The sequence below is a fragment of the Sciurus vulgaris genome (genome assembly GCF_902686455.1).
Source record: "Sciurus vulgaris genome assembly, chromosome: 12".
Classification (NCBI taxonomy): Eukaryota; Metazoa; Chordata; class Mammalia; order Rodentia; family Sciuridae; genus Sciurus; species Sciurus vulgaris.
The window spans coordinates 13,999,800-14,026,154 of NC_136473.1; positions in this window are offsets into that span (position 1 = coordinate 13,999,800).

The window sequence follows — 26,355 nt, forward strand, 5'->3', positions numbered from 1 at the left end:
CAACTAAACATCATAAAACTAAGGATCTGTGATGTCTAACTTCTCATTCACAAGTTCAATCAAATCTTGTTTCCAGCCCTATCATTTTAAGACACACCTCCAGCTCCCAAGTTTTCCTGTGGTTCTACAGTGCATGCCAACTTCCTCATAATCTTCATCCACTGCTTGCTTAAGTGTAAACTTTTTATTTTTTATGTTGTTCAGTCAGTTACTCGTCCTAGACTGCTTTTCAAAACTGTGTTGCTATTTCTCTCTCATTTAATTTGTCTCTCTGTGTTTGTGTATGTGAGTGTGTATACCCTGATATAAATATCATGACAGTGTTGTCTGGGGAAGGAACAGAGATAAACTTGTCGCTTCTGCTGAGTTGACCAGAATATATTTCTGTTTTACATGAAACTTCCCAAAACACTTCCTGCCATTATGTTACTTGGTTCTGAGTCCCTTAAATGCTGCCAGTTTTTTTTTTAAACATGAAAACAGTTTCCTAGACAGTGGTCTTCAATCTCTTCTAGATATTAAAACTACTTCAAATACAGTCTGATCTGAAAGTTCCAAATATAAAGTACTGAGAACAAAGATGGTCTGATTGAAAGAGTGTGAGTCAGAGCCGCCCAGTGTGGGTCCCTTTTCCCCACTGGTTATGTCTGCAACTAAGTCCATCATGGAGGAAAAAATGATCCCCCCAGGGCACCATTTTTACTTGATGTTATGGGAAAATACTAACTTTTTAAAAACTATTTTTAAACTCAAAGAAATGGAGATATTGAGGAGAATACAAATTTTGCATTTATTTGGGAGATAAATCTAACACATTAGAAAAATAACTTGCATATATCTGACATAATTGCACAGTGACCCTCAGACCCTTGTGGATGTTTATGCTGGGCTATGAATCTGGAGATAATTTGCAGAAATCTTTGAGAAGCATTATTCCAGGAGCACAATGGAGGACTGAAGAATTGAGCCTTTCAAAATTCCTCCCATAAAACATACAATAGAAAGTTTTCTAGAAGAAAAGCAAAATTAAAGTTTTTCTTTGTTTCCAGCCTTCTATTTATTTCTTTGTTAAGTAATTATTGGACCCCCACTGAAAGCTCTGGAAGACAAAGAAGATTGCTAGATCCACAGGGATTTAGATAAACCATGTATTAATCCCTCCAGGTCTCTTCATCTCTGCATTACAGGATTTGACCATATGATCTCTTAGGGTGATTCCAGGTTACTAGTGAGGAGACACTAATGACCTAAACAGAGCCTTTCTTAGGAAATTTTAACATCATTTGCAAAAGTAAAGAACTTCATAATAAATTATCTAAATGAGTTGTCTGAAGAAAAGCTGTGTCCTAAGCAGTACCCACCGAAGAGGAAGAGCCACAATGGAGTCCAAGGAGACCTAGCAGAGGAGGCAAGCCTGAGGGGGCTTGCATGACATAGAGAACATGTCACTTGTGATTCACCCTCAGCACATGTGACAGAAATCACCAAGGAGCTCTGGGGAAACCAGCCTAGCTTAAGAAGAGTTTTCGTATTGTATAGAAGTAGGAGTCTAAAGTAGTAAAATAGATTAAGGAGGAATTTTGATGCTTACTTATGGAATTTGGACTTTCTCCTTAAACATAAAGGAGCTACTAGAAGTTTTTCTGCGGAAATTGACAAGATAAGGCCAAAGTTTCAGGACAATTCGTCTGACCCTTGTAGAGAAGTTTACCACAAGAGTTCCTTGAGATGGCTTATCCCATGCTTGCTCTATAAAGTCTATGGCAGGGCTAGAGGCCTTCTCAAATGAATGTCAATAGGGGTAAGGAGAGAGTGTCACAATAAGCTAGATAACTGATAATAGAAATCCTGTGTCTGATAGAGGAACTGAAAGGACTTGAGAAGAGGGACATCAGTACTGAGTATTATGGGTTGAACTGTGCCTTCCTCTCCTCCAGATTCATGTACTGAAGTCCTGACCACCTCCTCGTACTTCAGAATGTACCCTCACTTAGACACAAGTTTGTTGCAGATGAAATTAGTTGAGCCGAGGTGACTGGTATCCTTACATAAGAGAAAATTACAGACATACACACAGGGTGATCGCCACATGAAGATAAAACCAGAAATTGGGGTGAGATTTCTATAAGCCAAGGAACACCAAACAATGCCAACAAGCCACCAGCAGTGAGGGGAGAGATCCAGAGCAGAGTCAGAACGAACCAACCCTACCACACCTTCATCTAAGGCTCCTCGGCTCTGGAACTGTGAGACAACACGATTCTGTTGTTTAAACCTCCAGGTTTGTGGTAGTTTGATATGGTAACCCTAAAAAGCTAGCACAGTAACTAGTTGCTTAAAACAACAAAAAATGGTCAAAAATATATCTTAGGTTATTCATTAGAATTTCTTGGAGAATCGCAGCCTTGGATAAATCATAGTGAAGCAGCAGATTAACTGCCCTATAACTGGAAGGGCTGACCTAGTGCAGGGGTCACCCACCAAAAAGCAGGCCACTGATCTGGCCCGTGAACAAGCACCATGGACTCTATAGCTGGCACCATGTTCAATTTTCTTTTTAATTTGGAAATCCTTCAGCAGCGTTCCTGACTGCTCTGCAGACCCTATGACTGTTGTCCTCCCACCGTGTGTTCCTTATTAATGATCCCTGTGATAGGCAGAATCCTAAAAGTGAGCCTCTCCTTCCCTTAATTAATCAAAGGCAAATCTAGGAAGGCAGATGAAATTAAAGTCTCAAGTCAAGTTGACTTTAAGATTATTAAATGGGCTTGATTTAACCATGTGAACCTTTGAGGGTGGAAAGGACTCCAAATAGCATTGTGAGTTAGAAGATGGAAGGGCGGGGCTAGGGGTGTAACTCAGTGGTAGAGCACTCGCCTAGTATGCGTGAGGCTCTGGGTTTGATCACCAATATGGCCAAAAAAAAAAAAAAAAAAAAAAAAAAGAAGAAGAGAGAGAGAGGAGGAGGAGAGGAGGAGAAGAAATGAAAAAATTATGAAGATGGTACATGGGTGGCCAATAGGAGCACAGAGCAATCCCAGACTGACCTCCAGCAAATGAACAGGAACCTCAGTCTTATAATCACAAGAAAATGAATCCTACTACAACCACGAGAACCTGGAAGAGGACCTGAGTCTCCAGAGTACTCCCTGACGGCCATCTTGATTTCAGCTTGAGACCTGCAGTGGAAAAGCCAGTTGAGCTGTCCTGGACATCTGACCTGGGACACTGAGTTCACACTTCATGTTGATTCAAGGCTCTACATCAGCGCCATTGATGGTGCAGAATAGAAACCTTAATAAAACTCTGAAGCTTTTCTCACTTGAAACACAGACTTTTAAACCTCCAGATCATGGGGGAAATGACATAAAACAAAGCAAACACATCTGTAAAACTTAGATTATCTTCTGAGCGCCCAGATAAAATTTTTCTTTGGTTGCTCCTGCATTCATCCCTCAATAAATACTTCTTGAGAACTATGAGGTGTCAGGCTCCTCAGTGCACCAGACCTACATAAGCAGGCATGACAACACGGTCCTGTGTCACCACATTCCATCACAAGGGCCAGATGTTAGATTTAAGAAGGCCTACATGTGCATGTCCATCCATTGGAGAAGTAAATTCTAGAACAAATGCTCCTTGACTTACAAGGGGCTACCTCCCCAAACACCTATCATAAGTTGAAAATATCCTAAGTTGAAAGTGCATTTATTCCTCTTAACCAACTAAACACCATAACCATAAATGTGCTCAGAGCACTTTTATTCACCTATGGTAGGGTAAAATCATCTAACACAGACCTGATTTTGTAACAAAGTATGGAAGCTCATGTAACTTACTAAATCCTTAGAGCCAAAGACAGTGCCAGCAACATAGTACACTGCAGAGTACTGGCTGTTCCCTTGTGATCATGTGGCTGATGGGAAGCTAGGCTCACAGTCACTGCCCAGCATCATGAGAGAGGATCCCACAGCTTATTTCTAGCCCAGGGAAAGAGGAAAATCCAAATTCAAGGTACAGTTTCTATGGAATGTGCATTGCTTTCATACCACCATAAAGTCAAAAAATCGTAAGTTGAAACATCATGAGTTGGGAGCTATCTGTATTTACTACTATTCTAATAAAATCCCAAAGCTGTGAGGCTAGAAGTAGTTAATGAACTTTTAGGTGATCATGCATATTACATTTTCATAATAATAATTTTCCAAAATGTGTGCTTGGCACTCATGGCATTGTGTTCAAGATGCCTATCATACACATTTCCTCTGCCCATCCATGAGATGCCTAAATAGCCAACAGTGCTGTATGTTTAGTTTAAAATCACCCCGAGGTGAGGTATAGATTCCATATATCTTTATTATGAAGCTGTGGACATCTCAGGACTGATTTATCTACCTTTCTTAATGGATCAGGGAGAACAAAGCGATTTCACACCAAGAGCACTGGATATGGTCTCATTATTACCAAAGTTCTGATTCTATTGAATTACACCAAAAAGTTCAATATTTACCTTGTCTTAATGACACTCCTATCAGATGTGATCCGCTTTTAAGTCAAAACATTATGTTTCTAATTATACCACAAATGGCCTGAGAGCTGAGAATCAACATGTTTCCGTTCAGCTCTGTACCCTCTTCCCTCCAACAAAGTGGTCTCAGCCAGCACTCAGCTGGCAGATTGAGGATGATTCATAAGGTAGAGTGGGATTCATCTTGGCTCTTCTGCTGGCTGCACAGAGCCAAAAGGAGCCCAAATGTGTCTGTTTCCACAAAACAAGCAGCTTTCACAGAGTGACGCATGGGGAGCAGCCACCAGGAGGAGGATTGTCTGATATTTTCTCTGCAACATGGCCTGTTTACTCAATAGATACATGCCATCTATGTTCAATAAACATACCACACAAGATCACGAAAGTTCCTCAGCAAGGCGGGGAAAATCTATCTGAGCCTTTGTCAGCTGGAGCTTAAGGGCCAAGAATTCAGAACAGGGTCCTTCAAAATCCATTTGAGACAATTCATCTTGTGTCATAGAAGCTATTTTTAGGAAAGAAGGATTCGGTTCTGCTCATGGTCTTGATAAAACTTCTTCAAAGACTGCTTACATTACACAAAAGCAACCATTTGGAAACAGAAACTGCATCAAGCTGTTGGCAACATGTAAATGGACAAGCGGGTGGCTCCCCCTCCCCATGGCCTTGAGGTGAACTTGCCCGTGCCACCCAGGCATGAGGGTGTCTGTCTTGTTTTTGTAAGACCTCCACTAAGGTTAACTCAGCCCATACCAGTCCCTAATTATGCTCACAGACATAAAAACTTTTTTCCTCATGACAATAGAAATTTATTTCAAGGTGATTCATTTCTTTGATTGGTATGAGTTAATTAGCTGGCCCTTTGACATTACACCTGGAAATCAAAACTCCTCCAGATTTTCCCTGTTGTAGATAAACTAGTCCCCATGAGATTTAAAATAATAAATAAATAAATAAACCTTTTCTTCGCTGGCTTTATTTTTCTTTCTAGACCACCAGCTTTGAGAGAGCTGTGGGTGGGGTGTCTTAGTCATGACTATCTACCCATTGGGCACACAGTTGATACTCAATAAAGATTTGCTGAATTAAATATTTTCAATTCACCAATTATTGGTGAATTGTTTCTAGACTTTTGCTTTTTGTTCTTCTCTGGATTCTTTTATTCATTGCATAATCAAGACTACCTACCAGTGCAGTTAGGACAGCTACAAAAATATCAAGACAATTTCCAAACCCCAGAGTCCCTCTCTCCAGTTAACCTTGTCACCTTGGCTTTTCACCTTCTGCAACTTTCTATAATTCAGCATCCAAAGTGTTAATAACAGTAACAGCAAGTGTCTTTCAGAACCTGCAGATTGGTGAATGCCTGGTCCCCTGCCTTGGATCAACTTTGAAATATTTCAGATGCATTCTTCGATTGCAATGTTATTGAATTAATATATGATCAAGAACAAGAGTTTAAGGGAGATAAATGTAAATAATTGATTATAAGAGTTACCAAAACTTCTACTTTTCATTCTTTATATTTGAATCAGTAGGTGATGTGCAGTGGCCAGAGGTGGTATTTTAAGAGGCACAGGGGAACAGGAAGAGAAGGCAGCCACAGTCCCAGGAAAGTGGTAAAGGAGCCACACACGTGGGGTCTGCCTGCTTCACTAAGGAGACCACAACTTCCCTAAAGTGCTGCATTTACAGAAATGAAATTTGACAACCCCTTCAAAACCTAGAAAAGATAGCCACTTGCTGAATAATTTATTAAGCTTTATAAGGCAGGTTTTGTTTGGGTGTTTTTATTATTGTATTCAACTTCATTTTATTTTTAGTTTGTATTATGGGATAGTGGGAAAGGCACTGTGAAAAAGAGGTAGTACTGGAACAAGAAAATACTTTCCTTGCACTGTCTCCTTTTCTCCCTCTCTGCTGAAGAACAGAGAAAAAAAAGTGCTTTGCACATTATGGGCACCTGGAGAAATTATTGGTTTTGCAGTTGGCAGGGAAAATTTTCAGACTTATTCAGAAAGGAAATTTCTAGTGATAATCTTGTCTGTGATCTCAAAACCATAGGCTTTAGTTTTGGCAAGATAATAGTAGGGAACATGTGCATATTTACCATTACCTGAGTTAGAAAATTAAATAGAGGTGAAGAAGCAACAAAAGGCAGCTTTCCACTCTAGTGCATATATCATTATTTTAATGCTGCTTGGTAATCCAGTTTATGTAATATCATAATCAATCAGGCAAATCTGCAGGTGGATATTTAGGTTGTTTCTAGACTTTTGCTTGTACAATCAATGAATTGAAAAGGATATTTTGCTCACCTATTTGCATATCTTTTATTGATGAACTGGAGTTGATGTGTACATTTTAATGGGAAAAAAGCAAGTTGCAGAACACTCTCTGTAGCATAAGTCTATCTGTGTTTTATTTTCAATGTATGTTCACATATTCATCTAGGTGTAAGTTTGTAAAGAAATAATACATTTCTGGGAAGTGACACATGAAATTCCTAAAGGTTATTTCCTTCTAGGAAATGAGGACAAGAGTAAAGAGAGGGATCTTTCACTTTTATACTTATTGTATATATTTTTATTGTCTCTCTTTTATACTTATTAAGAAAACATCAATCAGTCAGACCAAGAAGAAAACCCAAATCACTTGAGTTATGGACCAGCAAATACCTTTTGTATATTGTTAGTGCATTTCAAAATAATTTGCATTTCATGGGGAAAACAATTTAAAAATTGACAAAAAGTGAGTTACCATAAATTATTGATTAAATGCACACACATAGTTCTCCTCCTTCCAATTTAGTTGAAAAGTTTGACTTTGCAAAGAAATAGAGTGTGGTGATTAAGATTTAGGAATTAGAAAACTGATTTTCTAGATCTGAAACCCAATAGGTCTTGAATATGAAATGAATTACTTAATCTTTCGTGGCCTCAGTTTACTCAATGGTAAATTAGAAAAAAATAGAGTACCTTTTTACCTTGTTACATTGTCATTAGGCTTAATGAGACAACAAATATAGCACTTAGCACAGAACCTTAGATAAGTCCTCAATAAAAGTTATGTTTAATTTTTCTGTTGTTGTCTTGTAGAAAAAGTAGAAATTCTGAATATATAGAATCATTTTGAGTGACAACATATGCACAATATACAAATTGTCCTTTCTGCGGGAAAATGTCAATAATACGAATATTCAGACTTCCCTACAATGGTATCTTCCACCCAAAAAGTTGGTGTCCTTGTTTCCCAATTATGTATCACAGCAAGTTACCATAACAAATCAATTGCAGTGCACCCAAAAATCTGTAAATGCTTTCCACAAATATCACCCACATTCAGCATGGTTTTGCCTACAAGGAGGAGGTTAAGGCATCACATTAGTTGTTTGCTTCTCCAAGAAATCATTAGAATCTGCTCCAAGTGAGAGGGCTCTGTGACCTTCTCCCACCCTTATTTTTTAAGCACTGACCTCCCTGAGCTCCCAGTGCTGGACCTGTCCAGAAGGAAGGCAGCAGCACCTGCCTCCCTGCTGTCCACCATAACCCCCCCTAGCTGGGCTCAGACAGTCTCCCTTTAGGACTGATGCACCAGGAACATGGGCTAACCAGTATTTCCTTGCTCCGTCCCTTTGGTGTCCATTCTCTGCCTGGAATCACCACTTTCTGGCAACTCTATTTTTATTTCAATCACAGTGTCCTGCTCTTGCCTTCTCCTTCCCAGGAATAGCATCTTGAACTGATTTAGAGTTGATATCTTGATCCCCAAACATTAAGAGTATATGACCAAATAATCCCCTGTAAAAAGTGGATGGCCAGTAGTATCTGAATTTCAGTGAGTGTTGGCATGATACTTTCCTACTTTTCAGTGGAAGTCCCAATGTCCCTTGGGACAGAGATAGAAAACCCATGGTGGGTGACCCAGGCCAGTCAGGGCCTGCATAATTGGTCATGGAGTGCTCTCTACCACATGGTCTCCTCACATTTGAGAACTTATATTGCTTTTTTTCTTCAAATTGCAAAAGTACCACATTCTTGTGATGAAATAAGCACATCAGAAATATATCAAGTAAAAAGTCAAAGATCTCCCTTCCCAAGTTAACCATTGTCACCATCTGGTGATAAACTTCCCACTGTTCTCATTTATTCATTAGCTTCACAAATGTTTATGAATATTTTGTCCACAGCCTGGACTCTTGGCTACATGCTGGGGACACAGCAGTCAGAAAAGTACATGAGGCCTGTTAGCTCCCTTGGAATTTTTATTCTGGTGAGAGAGGATGCTGGAGAAGATACAACAATAAAGAAGAAAGCAAATAAATGAAGAATGACTTTGAATGAGATGGTTTGTCAGGGGAGGTGTGATTTAAGTTAACATGGGCAAGGGGAGGAGGCCTGGCCAGCAAGACTCAGGGGGAGCATTCCAGCAAAGGGGACCAGCAGAGGTGGGCGAAGCATATGATGTTCAAGTGTCAGAACAGCCAGCCATGTGCACAGAAGTACAGTGGACAAGGAAGTGACACTGGGAGAAAGCAGTGTCCAGGGCATTCGGAGCCTGGACAACTCCAAGGACAGAGTTATCACTGCCAGAACAACCGGATGTCAAAGGTAAGGGCACCATTAGATTTCTATTTTTAAGAACTCACTTGACTATACCTGAGGAGAATGGATTTTAGGGAGATAAAAGTTGGGTTAAGGAACAAATTTATTAGATTTCCCTCCTTGAGGGGAAAATCCACAAACCCTCCAGCTTCAGATTTAGGTCACGATACACCCCAAACATTGGACGGTGGGGAGGAGTGGATGGAGAGAGACGACATTCATAGATTTTGGAATTCGGCTACCTTCCCCCGTGTGCATAGATTTGTATAAATATACTGTCAGTTCTGCTACAAATTTTTTTGGCAATGTAAATATGTTCCAGTGGGATTGTGATAGTAGGGAACACTCTGAATATTGTGTCCCTAGGGAAGGGGAAGCAGACCCCTATGCCAATGAGAGATTTGGTAATGCTCATGTAGGGGACCATCAGTGGCTTGTAGAAAAACACTCTTAAAAGAGATTATTTAAATTGTGGACTGGAGAATCTTTTCCGACATCCACAGTGAGTTTCTTTTCTTGTATAATGTAGTCATATTTGGGTTGAAGCTTTTACCCAGTCTGGCTATAAAAGCCTGCAATCACTTATATAGCCAACCATTTGCTTCCTGCAACCTCAGGGCACACATCTGTCACTAAGTAATAAGGCTTGGGTCAACACCCGCAGGCCCCTGTTGGGCCTGCTTTGCCACAGCTCATGTGGTTGTCTTCTGAAACACATCTGTAAGAGTGGCATGCAAGAAAGCTCTCCTCCAGCCAAATGGATGTTGGCCCAGTGTCCTTCACTGGCACCAAGAAAAGCCTACTCCCATCCGGATCAATCAGAACCCTCCCGCCTTCCCCCTGTCCTGCCTTGTGTAACCACAGTGACGGCGACAGGTGCATTTCTTGGGCACCTGGCTCCTTCTTCTGCTGACCATATCCCTGACTGAAAGAGACCTCTGCTAAAGGAAGATCCACAAACCCTCCAGCTTCAGATTTAGGTCACGATACACCCGAAACATTGGACGGTGGAGAGGAGTGGATGGAGAGAGACAACATTCATAGATTTTGGAATTCGGCTACCTTTCCCCCTGTGCATAGATTTGTATAAATATACTGTCAGTTCTGCTACAAATTTTTTTGGCAATGTAAATATGTTCCAGTGGGATTGTGATAGTAGGGAACACTCTGAATATCATGTAAATTCCCCCATATCCTTATCTACAATTTCATCTGCAAAAGCAATAGCTAAATGCTGCCGGACTTAGCAGCCCAACTTGCCTATGTTCACTTCAAATGCCAGTCAGTTAGATACCTTGGTGCACCAGATTTGAACCACGCCAGGAGCCACGATCTTCCCTCCTACCTCAATAACCCTATCCATTGCCTCACCGGGAGGCAGGAGCTGCGTCCTTTCCACAGGCAAACAATGTCTCCTCCAAGAGAAAGTGTCCTGTTGATCAGAGCATTTGTTTTTCTCATCCATCTGGTAATGAGCAACGTGCTATCTCTTGCCCCAAGTTCCTGTCTTTGCTTCTGGTTTTTCGCTGATGCAATGTTAGATTGTTTGTCTCGGTCTCACTACTTCCATGAAGCCTGGGGTTTGAGTATTGTCACACGGCCTTGCAATTGCTCAGAAAGCAAATCTTTAGAGCAGAACTTTCTGTGAAAACCCACAGAGGCAACTTGGTCCAACCCAAATGGAAGCATTCTATACACTTATTTGACAACTTGCTTTCTTCATTTAACATGAATTTCTTCTCAGGGTATAGACATCACATTATGTCACTTTATAGAGAGATAAACCCAGATTTATATGTTGTGTAGATCTACATATAAATATTATCTGTACAGATTTCAATGGACGCAGTACTCCTCTGTATACATGTGTTGTAGACCATGTAGGTGGTTTACATTTTTTGTTGTTATTACAAATATTTCTGAAAGGACTATTTCTGTAAGAATGTGCTTGTGCGTGTGGTGTGTATATTTGTCAGGTGAATTCCTACAAGTAGAATTGTTGTGTTAAAGGTATGCACACTTAATTTTTCATGAACTTTCAAATTGCTCTCTATGGAATATTTACTTATTAGCAATCACCAACCACATATTGGAGGATGAAAGTTTTTTATGCTCATGAATCATACAAATTAAAAAATGTGTGCTCTGAATAAATGGTGAACCTTAATTTTAATAATGATTGCCATAGGCTCAATGTTTATATTCCTTCAAAAGTCCTACATGGAAATAGCTGCCCCAAGGTAATGGTGTTAGGAGGCAGAGTTTGGTGGAGGGAGGCAATTAGGTAATGGGAGGGGAGCCTTATTAAAAAAAAAAATAGTGCCCTTATGAAGAGACACAAGAGCTCACCTAACCTGCCATGGAAGGACACGGCAAGAAGACCTGTCCATGGCTCAAGAAGTGGTTCCCACCAGGCAGCAAATCTGCCAGCACCTACCTCCTGGACTTCCCAGCCTCCAGAACTATAGAAACAAAAGCTTATTCTTCATAAACTTCACAGTTCATAGCAGCCAGATCAGACTAAGACAACGATGTGTCAATACTAGTCTGTTAATTTAACATAATATGTTAATGATAAAGAAGACCAGGAGTGGAAAATATGGAAACTGTACTATCCTCTTAATTTCCCTATAAATTAAGACTGTTATAATGTAGTCTATTTAAAACCTGCATGCATATTATCTTATTTGTTGTTTACTTGCTTATAAGTCATTTATATTTAAATTTCTGTTAGTTCTTTTATGATTTTCTACTTCCAGCTTTCTCCTGTGTTATCATTTTTCCCAAGATTTTCCAAATTTCCAAATAATTTTATTTATTTTTTGCTATATGTGAAATTTAGCAAACTCTGTCAAATTTTATAACTCTTGGGGCTTCATGACTTTCTTAGAAAAGACCACCTAACTACCATTTCATTTAGAATAACTTTATTCACAGTAAGCTTAAAATATTTATTTATTAGTAAACCAGTTGCAGCCATCTGCTTAAATGTCATGCCAAAATGCTCTAGACTGGATGGCTTAAACAACAGATAGTTCTGGAGGCTGGAAACCCAAGATCAAGCTGCCTTGAGGGTTGTTTTCAGGTGAGGACTCTCTCCTTGGATTGCAAACAGTCACCGTCTCACTGCCTGCTTATGTGGCCTCTTCTCGGTGTGTGTGTAGAGAAAGAGGGTATCTCTTCTCATTAGGACACTAATCCTATCAAGCCATGCATTCTTATGATCTCCTTCAGCCTTCATTTCCTGTCTAAAGTTGAGTTCTCCAAACACATTTGTATCAGGAATCAGGACTTCAACATGAATTGGAGGGGACACAATTTAGTTCCTAGCGTCAGTCAACAAGTGTTTATAGGTAATAGACAAAAGTGTCTTATACTCTTCTTGCTAATAAAACACAAAGACGTGACTCCTAATCTTACAATCTAATCTTACGGACATGAGACAGCATTTACAAGAGTTGTAATTTTATAATCATGTGCTTCCTCCCAGGAAAGAAAACACAGTGTAATGTCTCAACTGCAAAGGTGGTTGGGAGACTCATCTTCCTGCACCTCTCAGAACACAGAGCTGCATCTTGAAATTAAACACATCACTCAGTCCTCAACCTCTAATCAAAGGTGACTCGTGAGATGGCCATGAAGGTGAGGATACAGCACACACAGAGGGAGTGGGAAAATGTAGCAAAGATTCTAAAAGCATCAGTGTGCAAGCCAGAAACCAACCCGTAGGGATCTGAGGCTTCCTGGAAGGAACATACTCCCTAAGAGTGAAAGTAACAACTTAATATATATGGAGCATTTTTTTCTAAAATACACAAAGCTTTTCTCAAATATTGATTATTGTCCCATAATCACATATAAGGTAGAAAACTAATATGTTTGCTTGACTTTCTAAAAAATTTCAAGTAGCAATAAATATACACAGGGACTTCACTATCATAGATTCATTTAGTAAACGTTTGCTGAGTACCTATTTTGTATAAAATAGCATTAGACCCTGTGCCTGTGTAATGTGTAGGACATAGGACCTACCTTGAAAAAAAATGAAGTCTTAGAGGCAGCAGGGAATAAGAGTTCCTTAACTTGGAAAGAGAGCCAGCCCCCTCTTTGGCAACCATGGAGGACATCACTATTTGATGTCTGACATGTTGCCACTGAGATTCTCAGAAGTGTCCTCAGAATGTCTCTCAAAGAGTCCATTATGAACCCACTCACCACCAACAACCCAAGTGGGCACACAGTCAACATTTGCATCCTGCACTGTTTAATGCTGTCTTCTTTCATAGTTTGATCAGCAAATGGAGGTCTGAAAACTCCAGTCACACCCCTTGGATCCTGCAGTTTATTCTCCATTGAACTCTCCATAGAATTTAGGAATAAAATGGCAGACTGAGTCACTAAATTAAAGACAAAGGACTATTGGAGCCTAATTTCAATATTTGACAGTAAGTATTCAGAAGGACTTTTAAAAAACACTCATAAAGCAACAAACAAAAGTCTGGGTATGGAAAATGCACACGCACAACTCTACTTCTGAAATCAATGTTAACCCATTATGGTTTTTCAGGAAAGGTAGTGTAACAAAACCTCAAGTGACACTATTTAAAGCAACAGAAAACAAACTGAATAATGTGAGATTGTATAGCTATAAATAATCTTTGCTATTATATAAAACCGGTATCTTATAACCCACATGATGAGAGTGGCCTCCTGCTAGATGGTGCATACTGGTATTGGATAAAGATAGAGGATCTATAGAGAAGTGAAAAAAGACTCACTAGGCTCTAGAAGTGGTTTTTCATGGAGAACTCACCATGGCAACATTTTTCTTCTTCTCCTTTTTTTGACTGCCCTGGGGAATGACTATGGAAAACAATTTATTGAGGGTTTCCATTGGCACAGGGGGGGCTACAATTTGGTAAGGATATTGACTATCCTATCACTATTACTATACAGCTCGCTTTATTGTGATTATGGGTATTTTAACACATTCAGTTCTATGTTATGCAGCTTTTTAGAGATTATTTCAAATAATTTTCATAACAGGTCAGAGCAGGTTAATCTTCTTGTTCCCATTTTATATTGAAGAATTGAGATTCCTAGGGATTCAGGAAGTTCTCTGGGGGGTGACTGAGTTAGGCAGGATTCAAAGCCATATCTGCTTGATATGGGTCCCCCTCATCCTTTGCCACCCTAAATGTAATCTTCTTTGCAATTCTATTGTAGATGTAGAAGATGGAAGGAGAGCTTAAATCTGTATCAGGGGTCAGCAAGATTTTATTTTTGTAAACAACCATACAGCAAATTCTGAGCTTTATGGAGCCAAAGAGTTGTGGCTATTCAATGCTGCAATTGTGGCACAAAAGCAGTTTGAGACAATATGAAAGTGAATGAGGATGGATGTGTTCAAATAAAACTATTTATAAAAACGGATACTTGGCCCTCAGGCCATGGTTAGTCCACTGCAGTCTGTAAGAACAAGGAAGGGAAGAGACAATTGCAGTGGCTGAAAGAGTATGTCAAGCAAAGGGTAAAGACCCCATCATTAATCTCAGACACTTGAAAATCTAACAAGAAATGTGAGGCAACGTCATTTTTAAAAGATTAAAGAGAGAAAACATGGAAAAGTGTAAAAAGCAGGTATTAGCCAAAATAATAAAAAAGTTCAATGCCAAGTTTTAGAGATGGGTAATGGGGTGAACAAGAAAAGAGAAAAGAACATATGCTTTTCAACTTCAATGTCTGAAATTTATAGCATACAAAGAATAAAGGGAGCAGAAGCATCATGTAGCTATAGATAAATAGGCAAAGCCATTTGTGTGCAATAAAGAAAGCACAAACACATACACCATAAGTAAAATTTCATGCCCCACAACTATAGAGTGCCTATTAAAATAATGTCATCTGCCCACACTAACAAACTGACTAAGCCAGATTATCGATTACCCTGTGAAAGTTTTCATTTGAAATGTCTGGTGGATTAATGCAATAATCAAATCCATTTCCCCAGTCTGTTCTGTGCTCTTTTATCTCTGTTCCAATTTCAGCTCTGAATTGTAAAACGGGACATGGTTTTACCCAGAGCCTCGCTCCCTCTACATCTCCCCATGTTCTCTGCAGTCCTCTAAGCCATGAACTGGAAGCCTAGGGAATCCACTGACAAAAAAAAAAAAAAAAAAAAAAAGAGATGAGGCTCAGTACCATTTTTGCAAAGTAATTTTCCAATGGAAATTGGATGCACTTGTATGGTGAGGCTTAACTTCCTCTGCTTGAAGTCTAGGATTTAGCAGTCTCCAAATCCTTGGCTCCTATGCAATGCAAACACATTTTCTGGTGCCCGGGTTTGCTTGCAGTGATGAATTTTTGCTTATAGGAATACTGAACATCAGAGCTGCAAAGTGGTGCAGAGCTATTGGGGCATCAAATGACCCCCATCCCCAGCTCAAAGAGGACATGTTGGAAGACTCAGACCAGTGAAGTCAGACCAAACAGGTGATAAAAAGAGCTGTACAGAAAAGGAGATACCATGAATTGAGCTCAACAGTCAATGAGGCAGAAATGGTCTGCCTCCCGGGATTTGCTGTTATCTCCTCTGGTACTCGGACCCATCCTGGACACCCCCACCTTGGACCTGAGTTATACCTGAGGCCTTCACCTCTGTTCCGTTTGTTCTTGATCACATTACTTTGCTCAGACTTCCCTTTCTCCTTATAGAGATCTGCATCTATTTGCATCAATATTGAGCTTCCAGAAATTGCCCCAGCATTGCAGTCTCCATTTCTCTGTCTAGGAACCACAGTGATGCCTCTGACTTAGCTCAGATCCTTCAGACAAGACAATGAACCAGAGTGCACTGCCCATAGTGATAGCCAATGCCAACAGGTGGTTTTTAAGTATTGGGAATATGCTGATCTGAACTAAGGTATGCTGTAGGTGTGAACTATATATCAGATTCACTCAGACACAGTGCAAAGTAGAATGCAAAGAAATGTTCATACCTCTTGCATAATTTCATATTGATTATAAGCTGAAAAAAGAATATTTAGGATATGCTGGTTGAAATGAAATGTTAATATGAGTACCACCTATTTTCTTTGGCTTTTTAAATGTGGCTCCCAGAAAACTTAAAATCACACATGTGACTCATACTATTTCTATTAGAGTAACCGTGATCTCAAGCCATAAAGTAAACAGTGGACAAAGACAGCAAGCTCTGAGGCACAAAATCATTGCACTATCCCAAGAGAATGTTCTGGAAGAGAACTTTTTCCTGTCAGGCAAGGAGAATTCACAAATTATGAGCAAAATTGCCTTCTTTTCTGTCCCTGATAAAAACGAAATTCTTTGAAAAGTTAGTTGCATAGTATCTGGGATCACTATCTGGGGAGTCTAGATTTGGTCCCTCCTGACCTTGAGTAGAGTATTTTTCCTTCTTAGAATCATCCCTGCTTTAGATTGTGAAAGTTGTGAAGGAAAGGCTTTGTGAGACTTACCCTAAGTTCTCAGCCCATAAAATAGTGCCTGGCACTCAGGACTTCCGAATAAATATTTGTGAAATATGTTAAATGAATTGAAGCTGGCTGCTACTGAATGTTAGTAATACCTTGCTTATAGTGCCAGATTAGACCACGAACATAATTTTTACACTTTAAAAAGTACAAAGAAAAATGTTACTGCCACAGCTGAACTAAAAAAAATAAATAAATAAAAAGCCAACCCAGTAATTCTCACGATGGGGTAAGAACAAAATGGGCCTTTCCAAACAAGATAGCTTTCCCATGGGGCACTGGTATTGCTACCTCAAGGGTTGCTTGAGAGGCCTCTGGTATGACAGGTAGAAGAGGATAAGAGCCAGCATTGGAATTAATTCAACCAAGGATTAGTAGGATCTTTCTTACTACTCGTATGCTCATCCCAGTCAGAGAGGGCTTCAGGAACAGACTTTCTGGTCAGCTGCACAGGGGGCCCATGTTCAGAGGCCCTGAGCTTGGTTTCATGACCTGCTATCACTGCCTTGAAATGCTCAATAATCTTGCCTTTGAATTTGTGTTTTATAAACAAAGCCAAATGGGACGATGTGCAGAAGAGATGAGCATCATAGACGTATCCACCATTCCTCACTCCTACCCACCTGGCATTCCCAATTCCACATTCTGGTGGATCCATGAGTGGAATCAGAGATGCATGTGAACACAAGGCAACCATGGTACATCCGTAAGTGAGTAAGCAGAGATGACGGCAGCCTCCGAGACCTTCCTCTCGGTTCAAAACAGAATTTGCTTCTGATATGGAAAGAAAGCAATGGTGTTCTAAGAAATGCAAATGGTCAAGGAACTTTATCAGGTCCTCCCTTGGTCATGTGGGTTTCCTGTGTCCGTCAACCATTTACACTAAAAATGATGGCATGGAAGAAAAGGGAAAGTCAGGGCAACTGGATTTCTTCTTCTCTTAATCCTTTTGACTCTTTGATAAACTAAAAGTAGGGTGTTGGTAGAATGTGCACAGAACAAGAACCCAAATGAAAACTGGGGTTGGTCCTGTGCAGTATTCCTCTCCAGTGTCCTTTAGGAACACCCCTATCACTTGACAACCGGAACTTATTACTCATTGCAATGAAGGAGGAGATGGGACCATCAGAACCATGGGGACTATCAGCAAGAGGACATAGGGGCTATTAAAGGACTAGGGTTTGGTTGGGTGATCTTTGGAGAGATTCTAAGGAAATAGAGGTTTTCCCCAAATTGGATATCATCAGAAAATGGAGACAATTCTCTGAGTGGGTCTCTCAATAAATCTTAGCTATAGGAAGGGCAGACAGGAGCCAAGATAAAGATGTAATTGGTAATGACATAGCAGTCGCTCACTGAGTAAGAGGAGGGACGTATGGTATTTTGGGGACTGCTCAGTGAGCTGGTCTCAGTGGTTGTTCTATGAGATTATGTTCAAATAGAGCACATGGCTTAGCTGGGGCAGATCAGTTTGGAAAAACACGGAAAGCAAGCTGTGACCATTGAATCCAATTCTGAAGCATCAGAGGCTGCCATTCTTTCTCACATTGCTCTACTAAGGAAAAAAAATGCACATAAATGTATAAGCTATGTAATACAAATTATGTAACTTCAGTGGTTCTGCGTGAGTTAAATGCACTGATTTTGCATTTAAAACTAGCATTGCACAGTACAAAGAGACATGCAGAAATTCATGCTAATCATTTACATCAATAAATTTCAGTCCCATTCATGACACCATTTTCTGCTTTTTGAGCAAGGTGGCTCTGTATTTTCATTTTGTGCTAGGTCACACGTATTATGTAGCTGCCTCTCTTCCTGGTTCTTTAACCCTGGGCAGTGCCCTAAAGAGAAAATTTCAAATCTCCTTTTCTTTTGTCCTTCAGAGATCACTAAATGCGACGTGTTCTCCAAGTCAGCAAATGCCACTGGAATTCAACTCCTTGAGATTCTTGACAGGTAAACACACTGTTTGTCTGTTTGGGTCTCATCTGGTTTGGCATGAAGACTTAGTCTCCAGCTGTTTTTCTGGATCCTGTTCCTTTTCATGGGGCAGAAGTGGGAAAGGTAGAAAAGGGTGCAGACCTTTCCCCACCAAGCATTGATAGCCTTTGTTCCTGGACTTCCTTTTGTGAGAATTCCCTCATGTTACTGTGGTTTTCTGGGTGTTGGTGTATGTATTTTTTGCCCTCTTTTTCCTGAGCCAAAGACATCCAATTGTCCATTCACTCTTCTGATCAATTTCTTATTTACATTCAATTTTCCTGTCTTTATCTCAACTTGCCCTAAAAGTCCCTGAGCAGCAACTTCAGCTCACATTTATCTTTGATAGAAATTTATACTGAGTCTGTTTCCTAGGAAGCGCTTTCCCTATCCTATACACAGAACATAGCTTTACAAAATAATTTAGAGAAAGATGTTTAAACAGAGATTTAAAGCGACTTCATGCCAAACCAGATGAGACCCAAACAGACAAACTGCATTAGAAAGATTCACAACGTTTTGCAAACTCTCCTTTCTCCCCTTTCATTCTCAAAAGAACCATCTGCTACTCTGGATCTAGGTATTGAAAGGCCTTTGGTCTGAGGCACAAAGTGTCAGTGGAGGATTAGGTGCGACCTTGCCCAATTTTGTGGTCTCATGCCTACAAATAGTGCTAGCCCACGCTCGTGGGTCAACACAATTGCTGCTGAACAAGGGGCTCTAAATAAAAAGACAGCAACCTATTTGGTGAAGTGAACAAAGGAGGAAATAATGGTGCCCATTACCCCCGCCCCTCAGCCTCCAGCCCCCTTCTCAGGGTGAGATTCTCTCACCATCTGGACACCCTCTCTGGGTGGATGTGCCTGGTAATGGATGTGGTCTTGGTGACTCTTCTTGACCTCCACTATTGAAAATGGGAACCACAGGTTTCCTTGGATCTCAATCAGTGAGTGTGCGCCAGTTTCCTCTGCCACCGAGGATAAGTCCTCATATAAAATGCCCTACCCTTTCCTTATTTCTCAGCCCTTTACTAGTTACTCGTCATGAAGAGATGACCAAGCGATAGAGTCACTAGGCCATATAGCTCTCATGTGTCATTTCCTAAGCCCCAACTTTCCTCTAGTTCAACCAAACATTAAAACCTGTGCATTAGGCCTTAGGAGTTCAGCTACCTCACGTGTCATTGTTTAGTAAGAGTAGAAGTTACAACATCTGTTAAAAGACAGTTAAGTGACTGTATGGGGTGTAAAAACTAACCCAATGTCTCCTGAGTAATTCCTATAGTAACATTTTGAATTTGAGTGCTTATAAAGTGCTCTGTGGATGTAGTATTTTATTAAATCCTCACAAATATACGAGATAAGCACTATTACTGTAAGTTTTACAGATGAAGAAGCAGGTTTAGAAAAATTAAGTACCTAACCAAGGAAAATTAGCTAGTGAGTAGTGACACCAGGATTTAAGTCCAGGGTACCCAGCTTCAATGAATTCTTTTTTAAGAATTATGGCATTATTTATGTACATCTAGACATTTATTCCATATTCCAAAACTTGTTCATTTCAAAATTACGGAGCATATTGATTGTTCCAGAAACTTTGGTTACTCCTTAGAATTTTGATTGTTTACAATCAACCTCAAAGCTCTGTGATGGTTACTAATGTGTCATTTTGCTGAGGCATGATTTAAATCTTGATGGCCAGAAGGTTGTTGTGGAGGAAAATGTAAAGATAAAAATAAACAGGAAAATGCCCTAGCTGAGGATACAGTTGAGAAGGATGTGAAGTCCTTCAACCTCAGTCATAAAATGAAAGACGTCTACAAATTAGTACAAGTGCCTCCCGTGCTGGTCTAGAAGCTTAGAGACGGGAGCGGGAGGTAACAAGGTACTTCCCCTCCCGCTTCCTCCCTGACTAGAGACCACATAATGAGCACGCAAGGCTTTCTCATGTTTAGAAGCTCCAAAGTTCACTCAGCACGAATTTCCATCTCTGCCTGAGGACTTGTCCTCAGAAGCAAGTTGGATTTTGACAGCCCCTGTCATCTTTCGGTTCTGCAGAAATGTCAATGACATGGGCTCTGCCCAGAGGGACACTCCCGGGTTTGTCCTCAAGATAGCAAGGAGCCATCCAGGTGGGTGGAAGGAGCCCTAGTGCGTCACACCCAACTGGACAGAAACAGGAGAAAAGCAACGTGGCTTGGAAATGGAAATGTGGCCTGTGTCCGTTTGTCCTTCATCAGCCTGGCTGTGCTTCCAAAGAGGGATGGGACCTTTGTTTTCATTACCTGAGTGAGATAGAATTCTTGAGAGAGACAGAGACGGAGAGGAAGAGATAGAAGGAGAGACCAGGAGAAAAATCAATCTTAGAAATAGCTATGTGCTAGCCGGGCACAGTGGCGCATGCCTGTAATCCCAGAGACTCAGGAGGCTGAGGCAGGAGGATCGTGAGTTCAAAGCCAGCCTCAGCAACCTAGATGCTAAGCAACTCAGTGAGACCCTGTCTCTAAATAAAATGCCAAAAAAGGGCTGAGGATGTGTGGCTCGGTGATTAAGTGCCCTTCAGTTCAATCCCTGGTATCAGGGAAAAAAAAAAAAAGAAAGAGAAAGAGAGAGAGAGAGAGAGAGAGAGAGAGAAAGAAAGAAAAGAAAAGAAATAACTATGTTCTAACAGAGAACAGCAATCGGTGCCACTATGTTGGTCCAATTGGGTGTGAGGGTCCCTTTTTCTCCACCAGTCCTTTTCTACTACGGAAGTGAAATAAATAAACTGCCTGTTGATCTGATCCTTTTAGCCCTGGCAACTGAAAACCAACAGGAAAGGAAAAATATTCTCTTTATGTCAGAGGTAGTCCTCAATAGAATATGTGACAAAAATAAATAAAGACAAAATAAATAAATAAAAGAAGATGTAGATTTTGGCACTAGATATACCACAGACCAGTGTGTGATCTCGTCCAAGTGACTCTTCACATCTCTGATCCTGTTTCCCACCTGTAAAATGAGGAAGTCAGAGAATTCCCTGGTTCTTTTCCAGTTTTCCCCCTCTGATCTGCGTTTCAAGGAAACAGCCACATAACCTGTCCCAGCATACGTCTTCCAAAGTAATTCCTACTTTGGACTCACTCACCCATGATCTGTTTGCTAATCAATCATCCATCTGAAAAGTACATTGAAAAGTCTCCGTTTCCCCTTCAGGCATGATACTAAACCCTGAGAGGCAGACAGAGAAGAAAATAGGCACTGTCCTCAAGGAGCTTGCTGTCCACAGAGGCCAGGGTGCTCCTGGACAATCTCTCGGGCCTGCTCCACTCTGGCATTCTGCACTCTAACTGGACACATTTTGAATTCAGAGTTTGTGTAACTAAGGTTGGTAATGAAGGCAGTCATCTGTCTGCCAGAGGCTCTCTTCCAAAATGCCACCCCCTGCGATGACAACATCTGTCATCTTGCCAGACGGAAGATCCTACAACACCAGCTGTTGTCAGAGGCCTTTAAGCACCAGTTAGAGGAAGGCTGGCAGAGTGACCAGCTCGGGTGTTAGTTACCAGTGGCCTTTTTCTTCAAAGACTTGTTTAGATTTGAAGATAGATGACAAAAACTTAAAGAGTTTTATCATGATCCACCATACTTCGTCTGTATACTCGGAATTATAGCATCTCTGAGTTTGGTCAAAGGAAGCCCTGCGGGCCACACAGAGGACATGGACACAGGGGTCTGACTCCCACTGTAGCACTGGGTTGCCCCAGGGTCAGGTATCTCCTCAACTCTTACCACCTTTTATCTACACAACAAGTCACTGACGAGGCCCAGGGGAGGAGAGGTTGTGTCAATGTAACTGTCACTAGCAAAATCAGCCCTACCGCTGTGGCTGTTTCTGAGCCTGGCGCTCTATCAGAACAGAGCAAGTCACGTCACTCTCAAGGGCAAACGGGCGGGGAGTAGACAGACTCTCCCTAACTTCTTAGGCTTTGCGCTCCAGGACAATCACCACTGCCCCCCACCACACACAGGAAGCACTGCCAGTGGGTTCTTATTACAACAAAACCCCTCAGGATAACCTCGGTGACAGCACTCCTCTCTGCTCCTTTCTGTGACACTATGGAGAAGGGGTTTGGCCTGGCGGGCAAGGCCTCCCACTCTGAGGTCAGGCAGGACTCAGGGTCTCCCAGCTCTGCAGCCACTCCTGCGTCTGACCCCTGAGCCTTGGTTTCCTCATCCCCCAGTGAACCCAGTGAGTGTGCTAGCCCGGAGGGCTGGGCGAGAGTGGGCTGTCAATGTCACGGATTCCAGGGTCTGCCACGGAGCTCAGAGTGGGGGTCCCTCTCCAGGCAGTTGCTCCTGTCCTCTGCACTCAGCCTGCCCTAGCTGGGAATGGCTTCCTTTTGTTCCTGGTGATTATTTATTTTTTCAATTAACAAAAGTAAGTTTTCTCTGAAATTTGCCTTAGGGCCCTCCAGTCAATCTTATTTTTTGGGGGAAGACACCAAAGTTTTTTGTATTTATTTGCAAAGGAAACCACAATAATTTAAATTAAACTGATATATAAATGGCACACATTATCAAATCCAGAAAAAAAAAAATAACACTTTTGTATTAACTTTTACTTATTAAAGAAAACGTCAAGCTGAGCATAGTTGACCCAGGCCTGTAATCTCTTACTCAAGAGGTTGAGGCAGGAGGACCACAAGTTCAAGATAAACCCAGGCAACTCAGGAAGACCCTGCCCTAAATAAAAGTAAAAAGGGCTGAGGGTGTTTCTCAGTGGTAGAGCGTCTGGATTCAACCCCCAATACCACAGAAAAGAAAAGAATATGTGTAGAAAACTCAAACATATAGAGGCCCTTCGTAGACACCCTTCTTTGTCACTACCTTTTAAACTTAAAACATATGCTTTCTCTCTCCCTCCCTCCCCCCCCCTCTCTCACTGGAGAAAACACCCACACACATGGTTTTTAAGAAAAACTGTACATATACTTCATTGGCTCCCATAATTCCTTTTTCTAGGAGAGAAGAGAAAGCAAAAGAATTAAAAGGGGGTCTGCACTGATCAGACAGGCCAGGCTGTTTCACCGTACCCTCCCTTCCTAGGAGTCCCAGGAGATGGTTCTTAGGAAACACGTGTGAGTGTAATATCCCCCACAATTATCCATGTTTGTTTTAGTAAAAATAACTATTTATATAATAAAATATCCAGGAAGATAAAACTAATCATTGCTGAATCGAGGGCAAATAATTTTGGGGCAAGAGTAGAGAAGATGAAGCAATAGGGACTTATATTGTAACACATTAAATCTGTCATTAGCTAGAAAAAAAAATCTAAATGGTCATTTGATTCATTTCTTGAGTCACAATGATACTTGTAGCACATTCAGTCAAAAACCTGTATCTGGGCCTTTGTCCTCCAGGAAAATCAAAAGTCCAGGAGCTGAGGGACTGCAGAGTCTGCCCTGCCTGGGAACTTGGATCATCCAACTTTCCTCTGAGCTGCTCCTGCCCCGTTAGGCCTCCGTGGACTGGATGCCTTTGAACCAAACAAACTACTTCTTTCTACTCCTCAAACAAGGGTGAAAGACTTGGGCATCATCAGAAATAAATAATACTGTGCTGACCTGCAAAAATCCCCTCAGAAGGACACTAAATACAAATTGCCCTACTTGTTGCCAGTTTCAGGTTTCAATTAGCACCCAAATTTGCCCTCAGCTTAGCTGGAGCTCCCCCTGAATCCAGACTTCTCATTGTTTGACTGTGGGTTTGAACACTAGGCAGGACAGGGCAATTTATTAGCATAATACCATTTAACATGGTGACTACACAGGTTTTGCTACTGGGAGAGCGAATTGGATTTGTCAAAGCCTGTTGCGAGGGCCGGCAGCGTGAAACACTGGGTTCCTAGCTCTTCTAGGCATTTCTAACAACATCTTGCAGATGTTCTTTGGGAGCCTGGTGAAAGAAGAGGGAGAGCGGCTATCATTGTGGAGCTTGGGATTTTTTGCTTGCTTATTTATTTCCAGGAAACAAGTTTCCGGCTCAATGCAAGAGTCTGATCTGGACCACATGTCCTCATGAAAATAATAAAATCAACCAGACAGGGTGGCATCATCGTGTTTACCTCTCGTCTCTCATGCCCAGCGCCTTGCACCTACCTGGCCTATAATGAGTAAACAAATGAATGAACAGTTCCGGTGCGATGGTGGATAGTGCGGGGGGCAGATCATGGAAGGGAAGAGGAATGTGATCGTTTCTTCCAAATAAAATATCCTTAAAATTGCTTCGTCATGCTTGATTTTTGCCTCATGGATCCTATTTCATTCTTTTCCCATCTCAAACTATGTCTGAGATAGCTCCTTGGAAATGATTTTGTTCACCCCATTACTATATGTATGTGGAATCTGATGTCAAAAGAGGTTAAGTTACTGACCAGGAAAACACACTAGTCAGTTTTTGTGGGATATCCAAGAAAAAATGTCACAAATGTAATGTTTTCTTACTACTTAGAAATTTTGCATTATACTTATTGAAATAGCTCTTCTAGACTTATTGATGCATTTTAAATTGATCAGTCTTTTCCATAAACTTTAATAGAATTAATTTTAATAAATTCCATATAAAAATATAGCTGAAATAAATTTATTGTGGGATTTCTAAAACTTCTTCACCTTGAGGAGATGATGCTTTTATATTACTTTTTCTTCTCCATCATTGATTGGAAGCTCTATCTATGATGCTGTCATTTGTGTGATCCACAGCATCGATGATACAGCTTTTCTTTAAATAAAAATGTCTTGACTATTGTCTGGGATTTCCTTTGAAGTCACTGTTACCTTTTTGCAAGTTTTTGCCATTGTCGCTTCCTAGCTTGTGATGGGCACTCCTTCTGCACTAGAATGGTTTTCTCTGCATGCAGGAGTCTCCCTCTCTTAGATTCCAGAAGGCAGGATTGTTGCTTTGCAAGTAACACCAGGTATTGCAGTCATTCCTCTACAATAAGTATTGTCAAATTCGTGTTCATTTCTCAGTTCCGTGTCTTTCTTTGAACACAGTAACATTTCATTTTAATGCTGTCTATAGTTTTAGTCTTAAACTATGAAGCAATCATTCAGCTCTCTGCATGACTCCAGCAATGCACAGAACGGAATCATAGTCGAGCAGACATGAAGGCCTATGCCCAAGTTTGCATGGAGTACAGGGGCTGAACAGATACAATAGCTTCAGCAGAATGTCCCACCTGGTCTCCAGGGAGGATCTGTGTCATTACCGTAAGACTCATCCTGGCATCTAATGTGTAAAAATGTGGAATCAGGAAACAGGCAATAAGGCCTGTGTCAGGGTTTCTTCTTAGAACCTTTGTTTCAGCTTATGATGGTAAGAAAGTTAAAATCCCAAAAATCCCACTTAAAATTCCAAAATGCCTAAAGCACCTTCCTCCCCAAAGGTAATCAAGACCATTTTTTAAAAAGATATTGGAAAATCAATAAAAGGAGCATCTCTCACAGTTGGCTGCACATTAGACTCAACTGGACCTTCTTTTAAATGCTAACCAAATTAAATCAGGATTTTTAGGAGTAAGGCCCAGATAATAGGCCTCTTAGAAATTTTAGAAAGCTCTCTTGAGGTTCTAGTGTACAACCTAGGCAAGGAACCACTGTTACGTAAATGAAGAGTCTCCTAGGCTCATCAAAGGAAAATTCCTAGCGATTCTGGTGGCCAATGAAGAGCGCTCACTCCTCAGAGTG